Here is a 24324-nt window from a genome sequence, read left to right as displayed (position 1 = left end):
TACAAGAATACTAACCCCATTCGCTAGGGTTTCACCCTAAGTCCTTCTCCAAGGACTGACCTCCTATTATCATCATATTGGGAATTAGGATTTCAGCATATGAATTTGGGAAGACATAAACATACAGTCCCTAACGCATAGTATGTTGAAATATAGACTTTCATATTGACTCCTATATTCTGTCACATGGCTACACTTAACTTATTAGTTGTGGTGTTTCATTTAAAAATATATATATTTTTTATTGATTTTTAACAGAGAGAAAGGGAGATAGATAGAGAGCTAGAAACATTGATGAGAGAGAAACATTGACTAGCTGCCTCCTGCACACCCCCTACTGGGGATGTGCCCACAACCAAGGTACATGCCCTTGACTGGAATCGAACCTGGGACCCTTCAGTCCGTAGACCGATGCTCTACCACTGAGCCAAACAGGCTTCGGCGTGGTGTTTCATTTTTAATAGACTCCTTAAGATATCCTAGGCATCTAACTAATAAAAGAGGAACATGCTAATTGACGGTATCTTTGCGATGCCCACAGGCCAGTCAGGAGTGAGCATGCAAATTAACCAACAAAGATGGTGGGTTAATTTGCATATGCAGGCACTGAGTGGCCGGGGGCAGGGTGGGCCACTTGTGTCCTCGGTAGGGCGATGATGCAGGTATTCCACCTTATCCCCAGCCACTCCGGGCCTCTGGGCAGCATGAGAAAGTGCAAAGGCAGCTCCTGGCTGGAGCTGAAAGGTGGCTCCAGGCTAGAATGGAAAGGTCGTTCTGGCCAGAGTGAAGGAGGTACTGGCAGCCAGGGGAAGGAAGGCTTATTCTTTCACGAATTTTTGTGCATTGTACCTCTAGTATACTTATATCATCTGTAGTTGAAGTTTTGATTCATCCTTTCCAATTTATACGCCTTTATTTATTTTCTTTTTATTTTTTAAATTTTGCTTTATTGCTCTATCTGGAGCATGCAGTATCATGTTGAATGGAAGTGGAGAGAACAGCCACTCTCTCCTGCTTCTGATTATAGCGGAAAGTATGGAGCCTCTCCCCTTTGGTGGTGATATTACCTGAAGTTTTCTGTAGATGCCCTCACTTAGGTTGAGGATGGCTCTTCTAATTCCTGTTTGCTCATGCTTTTGGTCATGTGTGTGTTTTAAATGATATTAATGACTGCTCCACATTTTTATACACTTGAATAAGGTTCTCCTGGGTATATACCCAGCAGTGACATTTCTGGATTGAAATACATTATTAGGTTAAACTTCCTCAGAAAGGGCCTGAATTGTGCTCCAAATGTATGGCCTCGACCTCACGTCTCACCAGCAGCATGTCGGTTCCCTTCTCAGCTTGTCACTCCAACCCGCTATGATCAGATATTTGTGTGTGACAATGTGAGGGGTGTAAAATGTCATCTTGCTGCTATTTTCACTTGCATATTTGAGGTCATTAATGAGGTTGAATACATTTTTTTTTTCCTTTGTGTTGAGTCCCATGATATTCTTTCATAATTTTTCTTTTCAATTCTTTTGCCAATTTTGTTACCTGATTGTTTTCTTTCCCTTCTTTCTAATAAACTTATAGAAGTCTATTGTGTGTTCTGGATATTTTGCCTATGTTAGCTCTATGCTTGTTAAACATTTTTTCTCAATCTGGCCTTTAGATTTATTTTTTTTAATTCATTAAATTTCTTGGGGTAACCTTGGTTAACAACACTATTCAAGTTTCAAGTGTACAATTCTACAATACCTCATCTGTATACACTGAGTGGCCAGATTAGTATGATCTCTGAATGCATAATAATCTGGCCACTCAATATAAATATAGGTATATTGCATTGTGTGCTCACCACCCAATGTCTATTCTCCTCCTGTCACCATATACTTGACCCCTTTATCCTTCCATCCTCCCCTCACCTTTCCTCCTCTCTAGTAACCTCCATACTTTGGTATTTGTCTATGGGTTTGTTCCTTTGTTCTGTTTCTTTGTTGCTTTCTGTTTTACATCCTACATATATGTGAAGGCCTTACTTTTTCTTGTAGTTATACTTCCTTCATTATGCGGAAACACCTACTGAAAATGGAGTTGAATTTTCCCTTCAGTTTCATTGGATTTGGTCCCTTATTATGTTAGGTTTCTTATTAGGTTAAGTTTCTTGTTTTAAAAATTCTTCACTCTACTTATAGCATGATGGCATTTTCTTATGTGGTCTCCTTAAGCTTTAGCTTTTTCCTTCTTACATTAAAGTACTTCCTATGTTGGAATTACTTCTTGGAGGATATCATGAAGTAGGTTTCTGATCTTTTATTTTTTAAGTGTATAAGCAATGTTCTCTGAAATTATATTGTGTGCTTCATTTTTTTCCATACTATTTTTTTTAAAGCCATCCCTAAACTGTTTCAGGTTTCTATATTAGCATAAGTCAATTTTGGTAGGTTGTGTTTTAATTTTTTCAATCTATTTTCTATAACCTACATGGATTGGGGAGTTTTAATTATCAGAGTTTATAATACATCTTGATACCTGTAGGAAAGATAGCCAATCATATATTCTTCAAAATTGTCTTATTTTTATTGACACTTTGTTCTTTCATGTTAATTTTATGACATCAAGGAAGTTCCCTGTCAAACCAAACTACCTGTGTGTAATTGGACTGCATTTATAGAATAACTTGGAGGAAATTGGCATCTTTGTGATAGTGATTCTTCCAATTTAAGAAATTGGCCATATTTTATTTGGGTCTTCTTCTAAGTACTTAAACAAAATGTTTGTAATTGTCCTTAGAATCATATGACAAGATTATAATAGTACCATTCACAGCAGAATTGTTGTTAGTGAGAATACAGTGTTTTTCTAGTAGATGTTTTATTAATTGATTATTATTGGTAAACAAGAATGCAACTTTGTTAAATGTTGATCCTATATTCAACAACTTGCTTAAATCTCTTATTAACCTTATTAAATTGTCTACAGGTTTTAATAACATTCATTTACTTTAAATGTATATTGTTTATAATAAATTCAGTTAAAGCTATATATTTGTCTCTATCTATTGATTTAATGTCATCACATAAGTTTTGATATGCTTACATTTATTTCTAATTCATTATAAATGTACATAGATTTTTCTAAAAATATTAATTGTGATTTCATTTTTAGTCTGTTATATTTCCAATAATGTTAGATGGAAGGACATTAACTTATCTTTTAAAAAAATATATTTTATTGCTTTTTTACAGAGTGGAATAGAGAGTAAGAAACATTGATGAGAGAGAGCTATCAATCAGTTGCCTCCTGCACACCTCCTACCAGGGATATGCCCACAACCAAGGTACATGCCCTTGACTGAAATCAAACCTGGGACCTTTCAATCCACAAGCCAATGCTCTATCCACTGAGCCAAACCAGTTAGGGCACATTAACTTATCTTTATTGTTGATTTAAAAAATTTACTTGCATTGTAGTTCTAGAACATGGGCTGCATTATATCGATTCATTAAAAAATATTAAGCTAATATATATTGTATATTTATATCTATACTAATAAAAGGATAATATGCAAATTGATTGGGATGCCCTTACACAACAATTGAACAGTAGGCTGCGCAGGGCAATCAGGTTGGCATGGGGGCCAGTTGGAGGTTATCAGGCTGGCAGGCAGAGGCCATTAGGGGTGATCAGGCAGGCAGGCAGGTGATTAGTTAGGAGCCAGCAGTCCTGGATTATGAGAGGGATGTCTGACTGACGATTTAGCCCAATCCCCAGGACTGGGCCTAAACTGGCAGTCAGACATCCCCTGAGGAGTCCCAGATTAGAGAGGGTGCAGGCTGGGCTGAACAGACCCCACCCATGCAAGAATTTCATGCACTAGGCCTCTAGTTTACACTAATAAAAGAGAAACATGCAAATTGACCATCACTCAACTACACCCACCAGCAAATCAGGAGTGAGTATGCAAATTAACCCAACCAAGATGGTGACAGCCACGGAGTTGGAGCAAGCAGGAGGCTTGGATTGCCCTTGGTGATGGAGGAAGCCAAGCTTCCCACCAGCCCTGGCCTCTGCTCAAGGCTACTAAGTTTCAATTATAGAAGATGAATAAATCCCAGATACCTGCTTCTAACCTGCTCTGGCCTCTGCTCAAGGAGGCGCTGAAAAACAAAATAAAAAAAGTAGGGGCTGGGAGCTTGGGTCTCTGGGGGTGTGGCTAGCCTGAAAACAGCCCTTAGACTCTCTCCCAGGCTGGCCACACCCCTATGGAGTGAGGATCCCTGCTGGGGGCTTTGCCAGCCTGCAAACAGCCATCAGCCCCTCACTCAGGCTGGCCAGGCACCCCGGTGGGGACCCCTACACTGAAGTGGGTGAGGCCAGCCTGTAAACAGTCCTCAGTGCCTCATCCAGGCTGGCCACACCCCCATGTCCTGATCCCTGTAAGCATGCAGTAGAACATCCCTCAAGGCATTGCAGATTGGAGAGGGTGCAGGCTGGGCTGAGGGACACCCCCCTTGCACTAATTTCGTGCACCAGGCCCCTCTAGTGTGTGTATATATATACACACACACACACATATACATATTTACACATATTATATAAATATATATATATATATATATATATCAAGTTCTCACTTAATGTTATTGATATGTTTTGTGACTTCAAGCAAAAGGAAAAGGGAATATAATGGAACCAATTTTATTATAGATTAAATTGATATAAACAAGAGTTTGTTTCTATAGCATCTTATCAAAGTTATAACAAAATAATTTAATTAAGTACCTTCTGTATACCTTTACACTTAAGCTAATATATATATACGTGTGTGTGTGTGTGTGTGTGTGTGTAAAACTTTATAACCTTACATTATGTTACTAATACTTTTACTGATGTTTCATATGATTTGGGAAAAATTTAATGTTCTCTCTTTCTCATATAGGCATAAGGTTATTTTTTTGCATGTGTATACATTTTTTTGCATGTGTATACATTTAACACACATATGGTGTATGTATAGCTGCATAAGAACACTACTTTAAGTATGTTATATATTTTTTTCTAGTCATCTTATCCTTTATCATTTTTGCCTTCCTGGTTTATTATTTTCTGATAGAGCCACATAAAATATTCTTCTCTTATTCGGATTTTATAATTTATCTTTAAAATTATGTCACTGGAATTCATTTGTAGTTATTTACAATAAAGTGTACTCTATAATTTTCCAGGTGGAAGGAATTCAATGACAGTAATTAGCGTATGCCTGAGTGAGTCCCTTCAAAAGTTCCACCAAACAACTGCCTAGAACACATGTGTCAAACACAAGGCCCGCGGGCCAAATCCGTCCCGCCAGGCCTTGCAATGTGGCCCGCACCGCGCTGTCATCACTGCACTCTGCTGCGTTTCCATCACAATGACAGTTTATGACTGTTCAGTAAACCATTCGGCCTGCGATTTAGGCTGGATTTTAGATTTTGGCCCCTTCTCTGATTGAGTTCGACACCCCTAGCCTAGAACATCATTGCTTAGCTTGGACAGGATGACAAACACAACCTCCATCTCATTTAAAGTTGAAACCTGCAGGCTTGAGGTGGGGCCTCTGCATCTGAGTTGAAACTGGAATATCACTGGGCTGGAACCTCAGTGAGGAAATCATCCAGGCTCGGCTGAAGTGAGGGCGCTGGGTTCTGATGGTCAATCGCTAGCTTGGGCTGCTGTTTCTTCATCCTGGGAATATACCTGTGCCTTCCTCGTGGGGAGGAAATTACATAAATGCAATTGTGTGGCTTATGGTAACCCCACTGACAATTCCATGCTATTATTACATAGACACAGATATTTGAATATCTGCTTTTGTTTTTAGTAGTCATTTGTCCCTTTGATTTGGAGTATATAGTAGTCAATTATAGAAACTCACAGAGGAGTGTTTTATTATTTTCACTTTTTAAAAATTTATTTTTATTGTTGAACTATGGCAGATATCCCCTTTATTTCACCATTGATCCCTCCTCCCAGCACCCACTGCATCCCCCCTCCCCTCCCAACACTGGCCTTCAGGCACTATTATCTATGATCATGGGTTATGCATATATGCATGTGTTTCTGGCCTGCTGTGGCTGTAAGGGACCAATGTGTAAGGTGTGTCTTCTACCTTGATAGGCCTTCTAAGCTAGGGATGGGTTTAGATGTGTAAATAGACATGATGTTCAGATCCCATTGTAAGCATTTTTCAAATATTAAAATATCAACAAATTGAATCTCCACACTGGCCCAGTGGGCTGGCAGCCTTGGTCCCAATTCCAGTTTGGTCACTGACTGACATCTCCTGGCTGGTGTGTGCTGGGCTAGAGCTTGAACCTGAGGAGTCCGGCTCCCTAAGTCCAGGCTCAACGGACCATGCTACAAATCACCATTACAATAATAACCTTGAGCCTGGCAGTATTACCCAAGACATGGAAATCAAATATTTACAATCATGTAAACACATAGATGAGGCCAACTCATTCTCCCATGACATGGGAAACTATCAGACCACTCATGTTTGAGCTGAACGTGGGTGAGATCTTTTCAGGTATACTTACCAGCAGATATCATTTTCCAGCTGGAGGTGAAAGTGTTTGCAAAAGCATAGGGATGGGAAAGTAACAGCGGATTTTTAATGGCTGCACATGTGGGTTATATTTTAAGGGGATGAGGAAGAGTGGAGGATTATAAGTATTAGGCATTACTTCTTTGGTCCCAAACTCTCTTCCTGCATTTGACAATGGGAGTGAAGCACTTATTAAACTGATTCTGAAAAAAACATGTGATCATGTCATTCCAGAAATTTCCATGAGCTTAAAAGAACCCATACCTCTGGTGGGCTGTCATTCCTGATGCAAGATATAAATTCTGTGCAATATGTGAGTGGGAGATTGGGAGGAGGTGAAACCCTTGATGGTGATTTTTTTTCTACCTAATGGTGTCCTAAGTAAGACAAATTTGATCAGAAAATGGGTCAACCCATCAGTGATTGGGTTACACATGCTTAGCAGTTGGAGAGTTGAACATAAAAGAATAACAGATAATTGATTCAAGTGCACAGTGTTGGGAGTGATAGCAGGAGCATGGCACCTGAACATAATTTTACATATTTTAAAGAGTATTGTATTATTTATACATTTGCAAGTGGTCCCAAGAAAATTGTGCATGAAAAATCAATGAGGACCTAATGCATCAAGTGGGAGAGCTTATGATAATATGGGGTGATCATCCCACATGGGGCAGAATTATTTCTTTTAGAGAGCTTTGATAGCTTTATATCTCTATCAGTCTTTCTGTCTATCTTTCTATCTATCTATCTTCTATCTTCTATCACTTATTCTATTTATCTATCTTCTATTTACTTGTCATCTTATCTATCTATCTATCTATCTACCTATCATCTATTATTTTCCTGTCTATTAATCTATCATCTTTTCTACCTACCTATCACATATTCTATGTCTATCTTTTTATCTGTCTATCTATCTACCTATCTATCTATCTATCTATCTATCTATCTATCTATCTATCTATATCATCTATCTATCTACTATATTACCTACCTAGATATAACTTTTATTATGAAATAATTTTAGCATTCATAAAATTCAGAGGCTATTCCAACAATTACTATTTTTTTTTTTATAACAAGGAAACATTGCTAACAGATGAGCACTAACCAAACTTTAAGATAAGTGTGAATGCTTTGGAATTCTGGAGATGAATTCTCTGATTGGTATCTGTTTACCAAGCCAGAAAGCACAGCAATTGCAGGAAGAAGCTGTCATTACCCAATAGCCTCCATTAAAACTTACACGGTCCCTCAGGCACCATTCTTTCCCTGCTCTAATGGTGACCATGCACTACCATCATCTTCCTATGACAGTGCCTCTGATTCTGCTCCCCCTCAGAAGACCCCACAGTTCTCCTCATTATATCCAGACAGTTGCACATCCTGCGGTCTTGAAAGCCAATCTTTTCTCACAATCTGAGGACTCCAAACTTCCAGCCAGCTCTCCCACACTCCCATTGACCTTGTGTTTCCCAATCAGAACATCTGAAGGATAGGTAGGCATTACTTAGGAGAAACGTGGGGACACCCTGTCTGGGCAGGGGTCTTTCCTAACTACTTTTCCAGCACAGCACTGTCCTGTAGAAATATAGTGTGTTCCACAAAGGTATCCTGCCCTCAAATAAGAGAGACCTCTATAAGGGTGTGAACCAGGAAGCAGGGGTCATGGGGACTCCCTTAAAGTCTGTCCACCACATCAAATAACTGCAATTGTGTTAGGCTGGGGGGCACTACACGTGACTGCCTATATATGTATGGTAAAGTTTCTATGCGTGTTATAATTTAACACTAGAGGCCCGATGCATGAAATTCATGCAAAAGTAGGCCTGCCTTCCCCTGGCTGTGAGCACAGGCTTCCCTCTGGCACCCGGGACCCAGGCTTCTCTCGCAGCCCTGGTTTCATCTGGAAGGTTGTCCGGAAAGATGTCCAGCCTAATTAGCATATTATGTTTTTATTATTACAGATACTTTAATTTTCAAGAGCCCGAGTTAGCCATCTACTCCCTGTTATTAAATATATATTTTATCAAGAATGAAAGAATTCCTTTTTCAACAACCATTTACTCTTGAATTTTATCAGTTTTTAAATTATGTCTCTTAGATACTATAGTATTAGTTCTCTTTTCTGCTTCTTTCATTAAAAAAGCACATTCCTTCAGTTATAATTAATTATTAGCATTTTCTGAGTGGTCCTTGGAAAAGGACCACTATTTTATTTTAATTTTATTTTGTTTTATTTTATTTTATTTATTTTTTGTTCTTTTTCATTTTTTTAAAGGATCACTATTTACAATTTCTTATCTAAGGTTGTTGATTCTTTTACCATCACTTACAGCCTATTGCATGCCTGGTACCTGATCACACAGAGAGACATGGAGGCTGAGTCAATAGTATCACCTGGGCGTGCTTTCCCCAGGTGAGAAGTGGGAGAGCTCTCTACCAGGAAGCTGTGCACCAAGCTGTGTGCCACACCGGAAGTAGAGGGATCCCTGTACCAGGAAGTAGGTGTGATGAGAGAGTGGAAAGTCACACAATCCTTCACCTTTCCTCCTTGACAAAGACCTCGCAAGTGACTGTGAGGTGGGCCTACCTAAATCATGATTATTAAATTACACTTGGTAGACATTGAGGGTGTGGTAATTGTTGTCATTTTTATAATATTGTAATATTAATCTTATGGAATGTTGAATCTCCAAATAGCCCGTGACATAAAGAGACCTTTATGGCTCCGAAGGAGCTATTATATTTTATTATCTCACGGATCTTCAGATTTAAAGAGTCCTCAATGAGACCTTGACATAATTAAGTCTAATGAGTCCGAAGTAGTCTATTGTGCCAATAATTTAGACATGGCCGGTCTTATTATAAGGAGATCATGCCATGCCGGTGTAGCCTGTGGGTGGTGCAGGCAAGACTGACAACTGAGTTAGTGAACTGAAGCTGTTCAAAGGCATTTTATACCTCAAACATGTAGTTTAAAAGTTTCAAATAAAGATTTTATTACCTTGAATCTAAACTTTAATGCTTCCTGGAGCATCATTTCATTCATTCATTTGTGCACAACACTTGTGCCTGCCTCCTCATTCATGTACTTTGCTAGGTGTAGAGATGCAAAGGTCAAATAAGACAGAGCCCTGCTCTCAAGGAGATCCACATCTAAAGGTCTTAAGATGTGCATAGTACAACAGTGGTGAGTAAACAATGGCCCTCAGGGCAGTGACCTGTTTTTCTTTTTCAAATAAAGTTTTATTGAAACACAGGCATACTCTTTCACTGATGTTTTGTCTATGGCTGCTCTTTGCACCACAGTGGCAGAGTTGAGTAGCTGTGACACAGACTGTATAGACCACAAAGCTGAAAATATTCACTGTCTGGCCCTTAAAGATTAAATTTACCAACCCCTGTTCTAAAATTTCAGAAGTCTTGGCGCTACCTCAGTAAATCCCCAATAGGCATGAATTGGCATTTTCAGTTCACATAGCTCTGGTGTAGTTCAGACAGGAGGTCATATTTACTCATCATTGTATATTTATCCCACTTTACCAAAAATGGAATGTGGGAGCTAATTCTTTAAACCTTTACTGGGTGCTACCTCTATACCAGGTCCTCTGATAATCTCTTCACATAATTCCTAGAGTATGGAAGATGCTTCATTAACCTGTATAAAAATGAATCCAGTTTATCTGCCCCGTGAAGAACAGTATGGTAGCGTTGAAGATATGTCCTCCAAGTTCGTTGATACTTCCCTAAAGAGTTGAATATTTCTCCTCTCCTTGAATATGGGTTAGACCAGAGGATGGTGGTGAATGTTGAAGGATAAAAAGTGCTTGTCATAGGCCAATAGAAAGAAGACAGTAGACACTCCCTCTTCTCATGACCATCATCCAGTCCCTGGGAGATGGTGTAGCATCCCTCATACCCTGTGGCTGGCTGTGCCAATGGCCGGAGCTGTCCAGTTCTTTGCTTTCCCCTTGCTCCTCCCTAAATCTCCTCTGACATCCTGAATATAGCCTGCCAGAAACTCAGAACTGAGCTGATTGAATTTTTTTTTCTCTCTTTCTTAAAGGGGCACCCCAACACCATTTCTCCTCCATCAATACATTGCTGTTTGGACAACCTCCGCCCTGGGCTGGTTTGGTTTCTGTGCTGAACATAACTTTATTTTGCCCCATTGAAAGATGCAGGAAAACCCCTCTTTGTACAGGGGCCATTAAGAACGTCCATTCTTAAATTAGCTTAGCAAGAAAGAGTGCGTTTTCTCATCAAGCCAGCAGTAATTGGACACTGTGACTATGAGTGGCCCTTGCGGGGCTTGGATGCAGGCCAAATGTACCTTCTGTCTGTCTCTGCCACGGGCAGACAATAGCGGTATTATTTACTGCACTGGTTCTGAGCAGCTCCAGAGGCCAGCTGCGAGAACAAAAGAATCCTTCGCACTGTGCCCAGCCCCAGACCCGACTGGAGGCTCTATGCATGTTTCATAAATAATTCACCCTCCACCCCAACGTGGGCCATCTATGCTTCACTTCTTTCCCTTTGCACTGACCGTGGCTGTGAGCAAAATGCACATCACTCCTCCGAATCCTTGGAGAGAGGAATGGCCAACAACTATTCTTTCTTTGTTTCCATAGTGGGGGGGGGTAAGGGGGGGGGCGAGGGGAGGACAGGGGTACGTAGAGTCACAATTTCTGACAAGCAGAGCCAGTGCCTGGGAAAATGTTGGCAGGGTTATTCCCCTCTGGAAAGTCACGCTTCCAAGGAATGTCATTCGGAGCTTTGTCGTGGAGTTTCATGAAGGAGCTTGATGTTGTCTTAGCAACACATGCGCCGGTTGCTGTACCTTGTAGTACAGGCCATCTGGGCTCAGGTGGGCCGAGCCGAGGGTATCACAGTTGACTTGGTTCCATTTCTCCCCCAGAATCTGGGAATGTGGAGTGCACTGGATGCAATTGTCCAACCGCAATCGCTATGAAAGGGGCATTTATCAAGACACAGCCTCCTCAGTCACTGGACAGGCAGCTCCTGACCCAGATCTGAGCTACGAAGTTTCGTGTGACCCAGTGCCTCTAGCCTGCAAACCACGCGGCCTTCCCTCTTCCAAGTCCATCCACAGTAATCGTGGGTCCTTATCGCCGCCTCCCACCTGGAGCCGTGTTTTCCGACCTGTTTCCGTGATCTTCAGCTCCTGGCTGTGTGCCCAGACGTTAGAGCCAGACCTCCCCATGGGCCTGGGGATCTGCCCTCCAACATGGCTTTCCCAGACGGAGGGGCCTGCCCTGAGCAGGCAATGCCCGGATGTTTTTCTGTGTGGCTTCTGTCCCCAGCTGCCTGGCCAACATCTGCTTCATGCAGTGCAGTCCTGAGGTGCAGCCTGGACACAGTGAAACAGACTACAGGGGTCTCACAGGTGCAGCAAATCCCACCGAGAATAGCCCAGGTAAGTCATGATCACAGACTTAACAGTCACGCAGGGGGTCCATCATGGCTCATAAGTTACCCTGTTTAAGTTACCCTGTTTCTCTGAAAATAAGACAGTGTCTTATATTAACTTTTTCTCCCAAAGTTGCACTAGGTCTTATTTTCAGGGGATGTCTTATCTTTCCATGTGCTAGGTCTTATTTTCGGAGGATGTCTTATTTTGGGGGAAACACGTAGTAGTTATAAGTCATTGTCTCCCTTTTATTTTTTCATTTGCTTCTCACCCTCTATGAGACAGGCTAGGAAGGCAGGGTCATTCAATGCCAGAGGTTAGTTTAAGTGATTTTCAAAGATATTCTGTTGAAAAGGGGGTGAATCAAGTCTAAGGCTTCAACTCTCCGAGTCCATGGGGGTTTGATACACCACCGTCAGAGGGAGGCGGGAGGAGGGGCAGATTGGAATCATGGTCAACATGATGCTGCAGGGGCTGGCTCTGTCCTCAGCCAACGTCACGCTGAGTTCTTGAATCTCCCTTTTGGAGAGCACGCTCTCTAAAGAGAATAAATACTTTGCCCCATCGCCATGCTGCTCTGATGGCAGGGCTGTGCGGAGTCTCACTCGCCATTGCATTTCCTGGCCTAGCACATATGTCCACGTCGACTGAGTATTGAGTGAGCAAATGAATGAATGAATGAGTGAGTGAATGGATTAGCAGGCAGGTGAATGAGAGAAGGAAGGAGGGATGTGCTGCTTGTGCTGGTAGCTGTATGATCACTCTTTGTTCTTAACAATGGAATTTTACATGTCCCTTTCTGGGTGTGTGTCCTCTTTCAGTCTCTGAGGTGCCCCGCAGGTTCCCCAGACACCCCGGCCTTGGCCTTGGGAGCACTCACTCCCATTCCCATCGCAGAGGGGACTCTGCTCCCGGGCCTCGCTGCCAGCTTTGATCTGAGAGTGAAAGCCGGGGTCCCAGGGTGCACCCAGCAGGACAGCACTGTGGTTCTCCTGCAGGTGCCTCCCCAGGTGGGAGCACCTGGCAGAGGCTGGATCAGGAGGCGCTCCTGCCTTCAGCCTTGACTTCACCTCCATCCTCCACTCACGCTCACACTGTGATGGGGAAGCATTGCTAGACTGTTAGAGAGATTTTCTTACCAAGAGACCAGAACTCAGAGCAATCTGGGTCTCGCCGGGGTCGTATGGGCCCTCAGTGACAGACAGGGACTGGGCACCACGGTGCCCACCTGTGTTTTCTGGGCGCCGCAGGCCACTCCCTTTGCCCATCATTCCATGTGCTGTCTATTCTCTGAGCGTCCGCCTAGAAGAATTTTCACATTTTGAGCATGGGGCTGGGGGCTGTTGGATGTAACCGCACCTCTTCCAAGAAAAAGTCCGTGTCCCCTTAGCTCGGTGTTTGCAAATAGCAGAGTGAATTAATCCCCCATGAATAACCATTTGAAAACTGCAGCTCCATAGAGAGCTGACCCCAGGAATGCTTCCGAGCATGTCCAGGTTTGGCTGGGCAACTGATCCAGGTGACAGAGAAAGCTTTGGAGTTTGGGTTCACAGAGACACAGCACAGCCACTGACGCATGGGACCACGAGGAAGTCCTAAGTGCTCAGCCCGTGTCCCCGTGGGTGAAAGCTCTGAGGTAAGCCACTGTGTGGCCATTGTTCTAGATCCTGAAAGGAGAAACGCCCTGGATATGGCCCACTCCCTGGGAAGCACTCTTTCAATGGTAGGTTCTTCTGTCCTCCCTCTTCCCACCCACATCCCTGCTGTCCTGGGGGGTGCTTCTAGAAGCCTCTTTGGTTAATGAAGTTGTTGGGCAGCAGGTTGGAGCCGGGCCATTGCCAGCTCTACCTGATTTTTGATGGACTCACACAGGCCACTGATTTGCAACATCCACCGCCCCCTTTAATGAGCTTGTGTGCTCACAGTTAATGAACTAATTACTTCTGGGCAAAAGCAGCATTAAGTTGCAAACCTGGTTTCCGCAGCCTCTGCCAGACCAGCGATCCTCTGTCAAAGCCAAGAAAGCGTGGCCACATGCAGACGCCGCTACATCCCGGCAGGTCTTCGCGTCCACCAGCGCAGTTTAAATGAAAACATCTCAGCCAGGGAGGGACATCGGACATGACAGGTACTTTCTGGAGATCCAGGGCGAGGCCGATGTGCAGAATGTGACCTGCAGACCTCATGGCTTCCCTGGGAAGAAATACAGCTCTTCTCCAAGGCTCCAAGTTCCTCCTGGCCCCTGGTGCCTCCATCCGTGGGGATACAATGGAGATGTGCCAAATGGCCTGCTTGCAGTTCAGAAGACAGGGAACAGACCATGTCTGAGCGTTCAGAAGGGAGCCTTCCACACAGGGCACGTCGTAATTGGAAGGGGGGCTTCCGGCGCTTTGCAACGGGAAGCCGTTGCCTGGGGAACATGGTTACATGATGTGGAACCAGGTTAGTGGCCGAACTGGGGTCCTTTTTCACTCCTTCAGGGCTCGTTTCCTGGGAGGCCCGGGCAGACGTCAGAGTTGGTCGGTCTGGATTTGAATTCTGTCCTTGCCCCCATTGGGCAAGTGCATGCTGAGTGGCCGTGGAGAAATCACTTAGTTTCCTCAGTGGGGACATGGGGAAGCCCAGGGAGCCCCATCACCCTGGGTTCACTGTGAGGTCTCACTGGAAAGGGGAAATACTCAATTGGCTAGCAGGTGTATACTTCACACTGTAGCAGAGACCACTAATGCTCAGAGCTCCACCACCCCCTTGCATTCCCCAGCAGCCCTTGGGGATTAGCTAGGGACCTGGATTCTGGGAAATGGGACTGTGAAAGAAAGCCCCACCATATCTCTCTCTCTCTCTCTCTCTCTCTCTCTCTCTCTCTCTCTCTCTCTCTTTCTCTCTCTCTCTCTCTCTCTCTCTCTCTCTCTCTCTCTCTCTCTCTCTCTCTCTCTCTCTCTCTCTCTCTCTCTCTCTCTCTCTCTCTCAGTAGATGTCACCTCTTCCAGATATTGTGTCTACAATGGGGCACAGTCTTCATCAGCCTGGGTCTCTGAGTCACTGTGTGGAACCAAGCTGTATTTGCTGGCGATGGCTGCTATGCTGTTTTTGTTGGTTAGGGCTCTGTGACAGACAGAGAAGCATAAAACAAGAGAGATTTCTCACAGTTTGGGAGACTAGAAGTCTAAAGTCAAGGTGTCCTTAGGGCTCTGACCCTCTAGGGCTCTTGGTATAACTGTCCTTGTCTTTTCCTAGCTTCAATCTGGTCATTCCTTGGCTTATACCAGCATCAATCCAGCCTCTGTCCCTGTCATTACCTGCTTTTCTCATAAGGATACCAGGCATATTGGATCAGGGCCACCGTAATGACCTCATCTTAACCTGATTACATCTGCAAAGGCCTTATTTTTAAATAAAGTCACATCCACAGATGTCAGAGGTTAGGATTCCAATACACTTTTTTGAGGATCACAATTCAACTCATAAGACCTACCGATTTGTGTTGGGTGGATACTGAGAGTGAGAGGAATCTTTGCCAAGGTAAGCCCATGAGATTTGCAGGCTCCCTTCCACACTAATTCCTGCATGAGATGGCCTTTCCCATTTCTTTCCGTGGCCCACTCTTTCATGCCATTCAGTTTTATCATCATCTCCTCTGAGAAGCCCTCTTTAATACTCCAAGTATATGTCAGGATCTCACCATGTATTTTCCCCATATTAGTTCTTTATTGCTGCTGTAGCAAATCATTACCAACTTGGTGGCTTAAAACTACACATAAGCATTGTCTTCACAGTTCTGGAGGTTGGAAGTCCAGAATGGGTCTTCTGGGGCTGAAATGAAAGCATTGGAGAGGGAGGGTTGTATGTGTCCTGGAAGCTCTGGAGAAGAATCTGTTCTTCCCCTCTTCCAGCTTCTGGAGGCCGCTGCACTCCTTGGCTCACGATGGCACCACTTTGACCTTTGCTTCGGTTGTCACATCGTCTCTGACTCTGACTCTCCTGTCTCCCCCTTTTATAATGATTCTTGAGATTGCATTGGCACCACACAAGACTATTTTCCCATATTGATAGCTTTCCCTTAATCACATCTCCAAAGCCTCTTTTGCCATAGGTCCCAGAGATTAGAATGTGGGCTTTGGTAATAGTTCATCATGCATATTGTAATTTTCTTGGGCTTTCTTCTATGGACCCGGGAGATCTAAAGGTAGAAACAATGTGAGTCCTCATCACATCTCCAGAGCCTGTCATGGCTCATGTCGCATACGACTTCCAGGTCAATGTTTGATGAATGAATCCAGGGATGAAGTCTCAATTCCATCCTATAGCCTCTTCTGATAGAAAACCACCTAGGGCTGCTGGGTGGAGAGAGATATCATGGAGACTGAGTTAGCAAAAGCAGGTTTCTCCCAGGGTTGGGCCACCAGGGGATCAGAGGCATGGCTGTCCTCAGAAATCTGGGACAAAAGGAATCCATTGGGACATCTGCAGGGTGGACTGATGATTCACACAGTCCTGTGTTGATCACACTATAGGTTTACATTTTATGCACTCTTGGGTTTCCAACCAGGACCCCAAACATGGACAGAGCACATTGAATAACTGAGAGAGATGCAAGAACCTTTTTCATGAAACTTGTTTCAGTGTTCAAGAGCATTAGAAATTGTCTTGTTTTCAGGATCTAGTGCAGGCCAAGCTATAGTTGCCTGGTAGGAGGCCAGAAATTAATCTCCAAGTTTTATTGAAACACACTAGTTGTTGTGATTATTGTTTTAATTATCCTCCAAAGGAGGGGGGTGGGGGACAATCTTGTGATGATACTGGACCATACTTTCAGTCAGAAGGAAACCAGACACATTCATATTTGAAGTTGTTGAAAGAGGAAAGAGGAGAAGGCATCTGGCTTGTGCTGAACTGATAAATGACTGGCTCTGTAGAGAGTTATTCTCACTGTATCAGTTAGCCCTTGCCATAGTAACATTGCATAACAAGTCTCCTGCCCTGTAGGGGTGTAAAATAGCAGTTATTCCTGCGGGAAGCCATCCACTGCAGATACTATCGTGAGAGTGCACCAAGGAATGCAGAAGGCCGATGGACTTTGGGCATTAGTAGGGTTAATGCCAAGCACCATTGTTCTGTTGAGAGAGTGGTGGCTCAAAGCAATGTCCTGACCTAATAGCCTCAAAGTAAATGTTTACTGAACCCTACAGATCTTTACTGATCTTTATTGACTTAGAGACTGTCTGTCTGCTATCAGTTTGAAGTGCTTTATTGAGGGTAAGACATGTAGCTAAAACTGAATAAAAAGCAGATAAGGCCCTGGCTCATTTGGCTCAGTGGATAGAGCATTGGCCTGTGGACCAGAGGGTCCCAGGCTCAATTCCAGTCAAGGGGACATGCCCATGGTTGTGGGCTCAATCCCCAGAAGGGGGCATTCAGAAACCAATCAATGATTCTCCCTCATCATTGATGTTTCTATTTCTCTCTTCCTCTCCCTTTCTCTCTGAAATCAATAAAACTATATATATAGTTTTAAATATATAGTTTTATTGATTTTTAAATATCAATATCTATATCTATATCTATCTATCTATCTATCTATCTATATATATATATTTAAAAATCAGATAAGGTCAGGTTTCAGTGTGCCTCTTCAAGAGAGAGGTCTCCACCTGGCCCCCCATGCCTTCTAAATTCATATTTCTTGTCTAGTGTTTTCATTTGTGCATCGGCCCCACAAAAGGTGCGACATATTCCCATTGGTCTGCAGGTGAGCTCAGCTCTTCAGGCTGCAGCTCTGTAGGTCTGCGACTGCTCCACTTGTTCTTCACCTGCAGGATAGTTGGGGCATGATCTCGTCATGGTTATGGCTGAGGCACAGGCAGCCAGCAGAAATGACAAGATGACTTGCCTTGTGGTCTTGACTTGGCCAAGGCAATCACATGGCCAAACTCAAAGTCAAGAGGTGCAGATGTAGGGAAAGATGAAAGCTGGAGTCACTGTAAAAACAGAGATGACTCATTGTGTGACTCAATGACTTACCTTGCCCAACCTCAACCTGCTTATAAATGATCAATTATAAAGGATAGAGCCTGTGTTGAGGTCTACGTGTATCTAAGTCAGTGGTCCTCAGCCAGGCACATGGCCACCTTCAGGGAACATTCATATTTGCGATGTCTGGAGACAGTTCTGATTCTCACTACTTGGGGGTGGGTGTTCTACCAGCATCAGGTGGGTATTGGCCAGGGATGCTGCCTAGCATCCTATAGTGCACAGATCGGTCCCCACAAGGACTCGTGCAGCACAGAATCTCCACAGCGCCGGGCTGGGAAACCCTTTCTATCTAAGCACCCTCTCCAGCTGCAGGGATCTGGTTGGGTATGTCCCAAGCTCCACGAATGGTCCTTGTAGTTCCTAAGGGTCTGATACTCTCATTTTGATGCTTCACATATTTATTGCATCACTTACTTGTGTCCAACCACTTAGTCACTCAATCTGCATTTTTGAGCACTGGTGCCTTGTCATCTTACTTTCCCATGGGGCTATGGTGGGTCACCGTGCTCGGCACTGGCTATTTTTATGAGTCTCTTGGTGGGACATACCACAATGCCTGCGATAGAGACCCATCCTTGATGGCTTAATTAGCCCCGGGCTGGGCACGGGGAAGCCTGGCCCCGTGACACCCATCATCACTGTAACCTCACTCCCAATGCACAGTAGCTCCTCAGATTTCCCTCTTCCTACACCCAACTGCCTCCCCACTACACATAATGCCATGTCACCCGCTTCTTCCATACAACATTTAATTATCTCTCACCTATAAACCACTCCTTCCTGGATAAAATATTCAGACACCTCATTTGATGGGGAAGCAAAGAGTAATGTGCAGTGTTTCATTTTCATTTATTTGTTTTTTCATTAAATCGGGTGTGACCATTGTTGGCACTGGGACTTCCCCACTGCAGGGCTGACACTGACATGACTCCTCTATGCAGAGATGGGTTGAGCGCAATGGAAGCACCTCTTTTCCCCTCTCTTTATATTAGTCAAATAAATGCACCTTTCCTTTCACTGAGCTGAATGCCTCCATCGGTGGGGCTGCTTCAGAGCCCCGTGATTTCATATTTTCTAAAATTTATTACTGATTTCTTTTCTTCTGCAGCTGCCTTCTCATTAAAATGTCTTGAGGCTTTTAGACATGAAGGTAGAGAGGCTTAATTAAAGTCCCCTGCTCCCCTGATGCCCAGACATGAGCCGCGCACACTCAGCCAGATTCAGGCTGAAGGCAGCGCCCTGTGGGGCTGATGGCCACTTGCAGGGAGCGTCCCTTCCCAAACAGAGTTCATAGCTGGGACAGTTGGGTTCAGCCAACCCCATGGCTACTCTCCTGCTCTCCTGGCCTCCCCAGGGAGGCAGAAGCCGGTGGGAGAGAGCTGATGGAGCCCTGCCTGGGATCTGAGTGGAAATCCCGGAGGCGGCTGTGTACTGACTCGGGCTTGCTGTCTGGGGGACCAGCGCTCGCAGAAATGATCATCTTCACGGGGTGCCTACAGCACTGGGCTTCTCTTCCTTTCATCAGCATCTCCTCGGGCACCAGAGACCTCATTTATGGGCAGAATCTATTTTCATTCTCTCAAAGGTCTAAGAGGGAGGGCACTGAAAAGGTGGTTTAAATGGGAGGTGTGATTTCATGCAATGAAATGCATAAAACAGAAGTATAATATTCCGTGTTTTTTGACAAAGTGACATCCCTGTGGAACCCACACCACTGGAGGCACTGAGTGTTCTTACTGGCCCAGAAGGCTCCCTTGTGCACCTTCCCAGGGGTTCTGTCACCCCCTCCACCCCAGCACCAGTCATTTTCATCTTGTTCAGCTTAATGGTGGTGTAATGGGCAAATGTAATGGTATGTATTTAAGGTGTACTAGTACAATGAGATGTTCTGATAGGTATCCTTTGTCAAAAAATTTCCATATAAAGCTACGGGACATATCTATCACCCACCATAATTCCCTTGTTTTTCTTTCTTTTCATTTTTTAATATTTATTTATTTATTTATTTATTTATTTATTTATTTATTATGAGAACACTGGAGGTTTTCCCTCTCAAGAAATTTTCACTACTGTTATACCATCCGATATTGTTAACTAGGCACATACTATACAAAGATTTTTGGAATTTACTTATCCTGCATAACTGAAAAGCGTATCTTTTGACCAAGGGCAGCTGCCCAGTTCCCCCTCCTTCTGCCCTGAGCAACCACCATTCTACTGTCTGCTTCTAAGAGTTTGACTCTTTCAGATTCTTCATGTCAGTGACATTATGCAGTGTTTGTCTTTCTGTCTCACTTCACTTAGCATGATGTCCTCCTGGTTCATCCATGTTGTTGCAAATGACAAATTTCCTTTTTTTAAAGACTTATTAATGTTCTCTCTATATATGTAAAAAGTAATATCTACTTATCTATTCTACCTATCTATTATCTATCTATCTATCTATCTATCTATCTATATTATCTATCTATCTATTATCTATCTATCTATAATCTATTATCTATCTATCTATCTTTCATCTATCTATTCTATCTATCTGTCTATCTATCATCATCATCTATCTATCCTGAATACTAGGCTTTTCCCATATCTCAGCTACTATCAATACTGCTGCAGTGAATGAGGGAGTGCGATATCTCCTTGAGAGACTGATTTTGCTTTCTTGGAATAAATAACCAGATTCCAATAATGGGCAAAGAACCTAAGTATACATTTCTCAAAAGAAGGCATGCAAAGGACCAGCAGGTCCATGGAAAAGTGCTCATGCCACTGATTACTAGGGAAATGCAAACCATAGTCACCGTGAGACATCAGCTCGCTCCTGTTAGCGTGGCTGTCAAAGACCAGTGACCGCGGTAACACGTGCTGGAGAGTGTGGAGACGGGGGGCCCTCTGCCCTGGTGGTGGGGGTGCGGGCTAGTGCTACCACTGCAGGGACAGAACGGAGGTTCTTCCAAACATGAGAAGTAAAACTACCATGTGACCCAGCAAGCCCTACCACCACTACCTTGATTTCGTTCACTGTTGGCTGTCTTTGCCAGATGGAGAGTTTTAAGTAAATGGATTCTAACACTCAGCGTGATGCATTTGAATTGGGGATTCAGTGTCTTGCTGACTGTCCGTGGTTCATTTTATTTTATTGCTGAGTCATAATCCAGTGTATGAGAATTGCATAATTTCTTTACCTATATTTCTGTTTATGCACACTTCTAAAACTAGTTGTTGATAGTGTTTGATTGTTCCGAGTAAAGATGAACACAGTTCATTTTATAATTTGCTGTGGGGTATACACACATCCATAAAAATAATTTTATGGATGGGAGTCACCACAACATGAGGAACTGTACTAAAGGCTCACGGCATTAGAAAGGTTGAGATCCTCAGGAGGATTGCTACTTAGCTGTTAGGTGGTGCTGTGGGTCGAATGTTTGTCTTTTCAGAATCTATGTGTGGAACTCCTATTCTCCAGTCTGATGGCTTCTGGAGTTGGGGCCTTTGGGAGGTCATTAGGTCATGAGGGTGGAGCCCTCAGCATCAGGTTAGTGCCCTTAGAAGAAGCATGCAGAGATGACCTCTCTCTGCCAGACAAAAACATGGCAAGAAAGCAGCCGTCTGCAGACCATGAAGGCAGCTGTCACCCACACTGGACCTGCCAGTACCTTGATCTTGAACTTCCCGGGGTCCAGACCTGTGAGAAGTAAATGTTTATACTTTCATCCTCACACTCGGTGGTAATTTGTGACAGCAGCCCGAGCTAAGACAGGTAGTGTATGAGTAATTTATAAGGAACTGCCAGGCGTATTCCAAATCTGTGTACCATTTTATGCTTCTGCCAACAATGAGTGAGTGTCTGTTTGCTGTACATTCTTACAAAAATCCTCATGGTTTTTATTTGTTATTCTGTGGTGGTTAGTAATGTGGAATGCATTTTCATGGATTCATGTATGCATATATACACAAAAGTAATCACATATACAATTATACACTATATTATGTGTACATATGCATGTGTATATATAGTTGTGTGTGTGTGTGTGTGTGTGTGCACGCACATACTGTCACATATGTTTTCATAGTTCATTATTGGCTAATGATTTGCTCAATTGCATCTTTTGCTGAATAGCAGTTTTTTATTTTGTTGAAGTTCAAGGTTTTAATTTATTTTGGTTAGTACCTTTTATATATTAAGAAATCATCACTTTACCCCAATGTCAGATATATTTTCTTATGTTTTATCCTGTGCCCTGCAATTTTAGCTTTAGTATACGTTTCATCCCAAGATTTATCCCAATTTCTGTGCATGAAAGAAGGATTGTGTGGGAGAGGTTGAGACTTATTTGGGGATCATCGTTAAAAAGTCTTTCCATTTAAAAATAACAAACAAAAAGACGTTTCTTTTTGAAGTAGAGGGGATGTTTATTGTCAACCACTATTTTTTTTTTTTAACGGATTAGCATACCCAGGAACAAAGAGGTATGTGATTTTTCTAAGGTCACACAGGGAATTGGTGACAGAGTCTGGTTATTGCTGCTCCATGCGCCCCAAGAGCTCCCCATTATCTGGCCTGGGAGACTTGGCAGCATTCACGGGGGTCTGGTGCTTCAGATACTGTTCCTACTTACACTGGCCATATACCTGGCTAGGCTGACATTTGCTTTCAGTCCTATTCATATGGTCGGAATTTCCAGTTCAAGCTGATGGAATCAGCTTATGTATCTGAGTGTGTGTGTGCGTATGTGCACGGTCCCCCCATGAATTGTATTAAAAATAAACATTCTAATACAACCGTATCAAGCACCTACTATGTGCAAAGAACTGGGGGAATGCGGAGTTGAATGAGATTTCCCCCAAAGGACTTTTGTGGCCTGGGAGTAGGGAACCCTGGTCTGCACCCAGGGGCATCTGGGGAATTTAAAAGGAAAATGAACATATGAGCCAGCGGCAGCATGAGAGAATCACAGTGGAAGATACGATCTCAACAGGTCTCAACCGCTGTTGTAGAGCCAAAGACCATCAGAAAACACAGATATTTACATTATGATTCATAACAGTAGCAAAATTACAGTTATGAAGTAGCAACAAAAAATAATTTTATGGATGGGAGTCACCACAACATGAGGAACTGTACTAAAGGCTCACGGCATTAAAAAGGTTGAGAACCACCGCTCTAGAATGCCTTCTGTGTTTTCTCTGTTATGTAGAAAGCTGCAGACAGATTGGGGCAATCCACCCGCCCAGGCAGCATCTGAACAAGTCCCTTACCTGGCCACAATCGGCTACTGCACCCTGAAGACTGTGCTGCGTGAGGGCTGTCCCCAGGTCAGCAGCCAGCAGTGACCGGACCTGGGGCCTGAGAGAAATGGCAGGAGGCCTGGGCTCCTGTGCCTGAGCCCTTCACCCGCTGCTGGCCACGAGCCCACACAGCTCCAGCACCAGCTGAGGCTCCACCATGATGTCGCTTTCTAACCTATAGCATCGCATTGAGGAGAGTTGTCCAAATGTTGCCCCTTCACCCATGACTCCCAAATATAATAAGGGAGAGGACATTCCCCAGAGAGGTCCCCTCTCCTGCAGCGGGTATTTGGCACCTCACACCTCCAGGCAGCTCTGGGCCACGTGGCTTCCTTTTCGGGTTCAGGGGCAGGAGCTCATGTTACCTTTGGGCCTCACGCTTCCATTTTTGGCAGGTCCCACCCGAGCCTGGTCCGCCCTGGGTTGCGCGGACATCTGCTCCCTGGACTTTTCACCCAGTGGCCCTGAGTCGCCGGCCGTCTGGGGTTACAAGGAGCCCCTGCCAAGGCAGTTCCTGCGCTCTCAGATGGCTTTTATGTCCGAGTCTCCTCTCCCCCAGCCTGAATCCCTGCCCTCTCACCTGCTTCTGCTCCTCTGCAGCTTCTGTGACCCTTGTCCTCCGGCCTCCAGAATGCTCGGGCCTCTGCAGGCCACCAGGGATCCCCTTTTTATTTTGATGTGCTCTTTGAAAAGTGGCCATTTCACAAATATGTCCTCACTCTAAAAACACGTATGACTCAGGTGAAGGAATTCTTCTGCTGTCCTGGAAGTCAGTTTAGGGAGAGTTGGGAGAGGGGACCCTGGAGCACAGACGGCCAGTTCTCAGGAGGCTGGGCCTGTGCTACCTGCTCTGTGGTTCTGCTTCACCTATACCTCAGCTTCCTGAGCTGAAAATGGGGGCCATGCTATTTCCTACTTCACAGGGTTGATGGAAGATTAGATGCATTCTAGAACATTCAGAAGCATACTTGGCATCCTCAGTAAA

The sequence above is a fragment of the Pipistrellus kuhlii genome, unplaced genomic scaffold (genome assembly GCF_014108245.1).
Source record: "Pipistrellus kuhlii isolate mPipKuh1 unplaced genomic scaffold, mPipKuh1.p scaffold_m20_p_65, whole genome shotgun sequence".
Lineage (NCBI taxonomy): Eukaryota > Metazoa > Chordata > Mammalia > Chiroptera > Vespertilionidae > Pipistrellus > Pipistrellus kuhlii.
Note: the sequence above shows the minus strand (reverse complement) of the source record.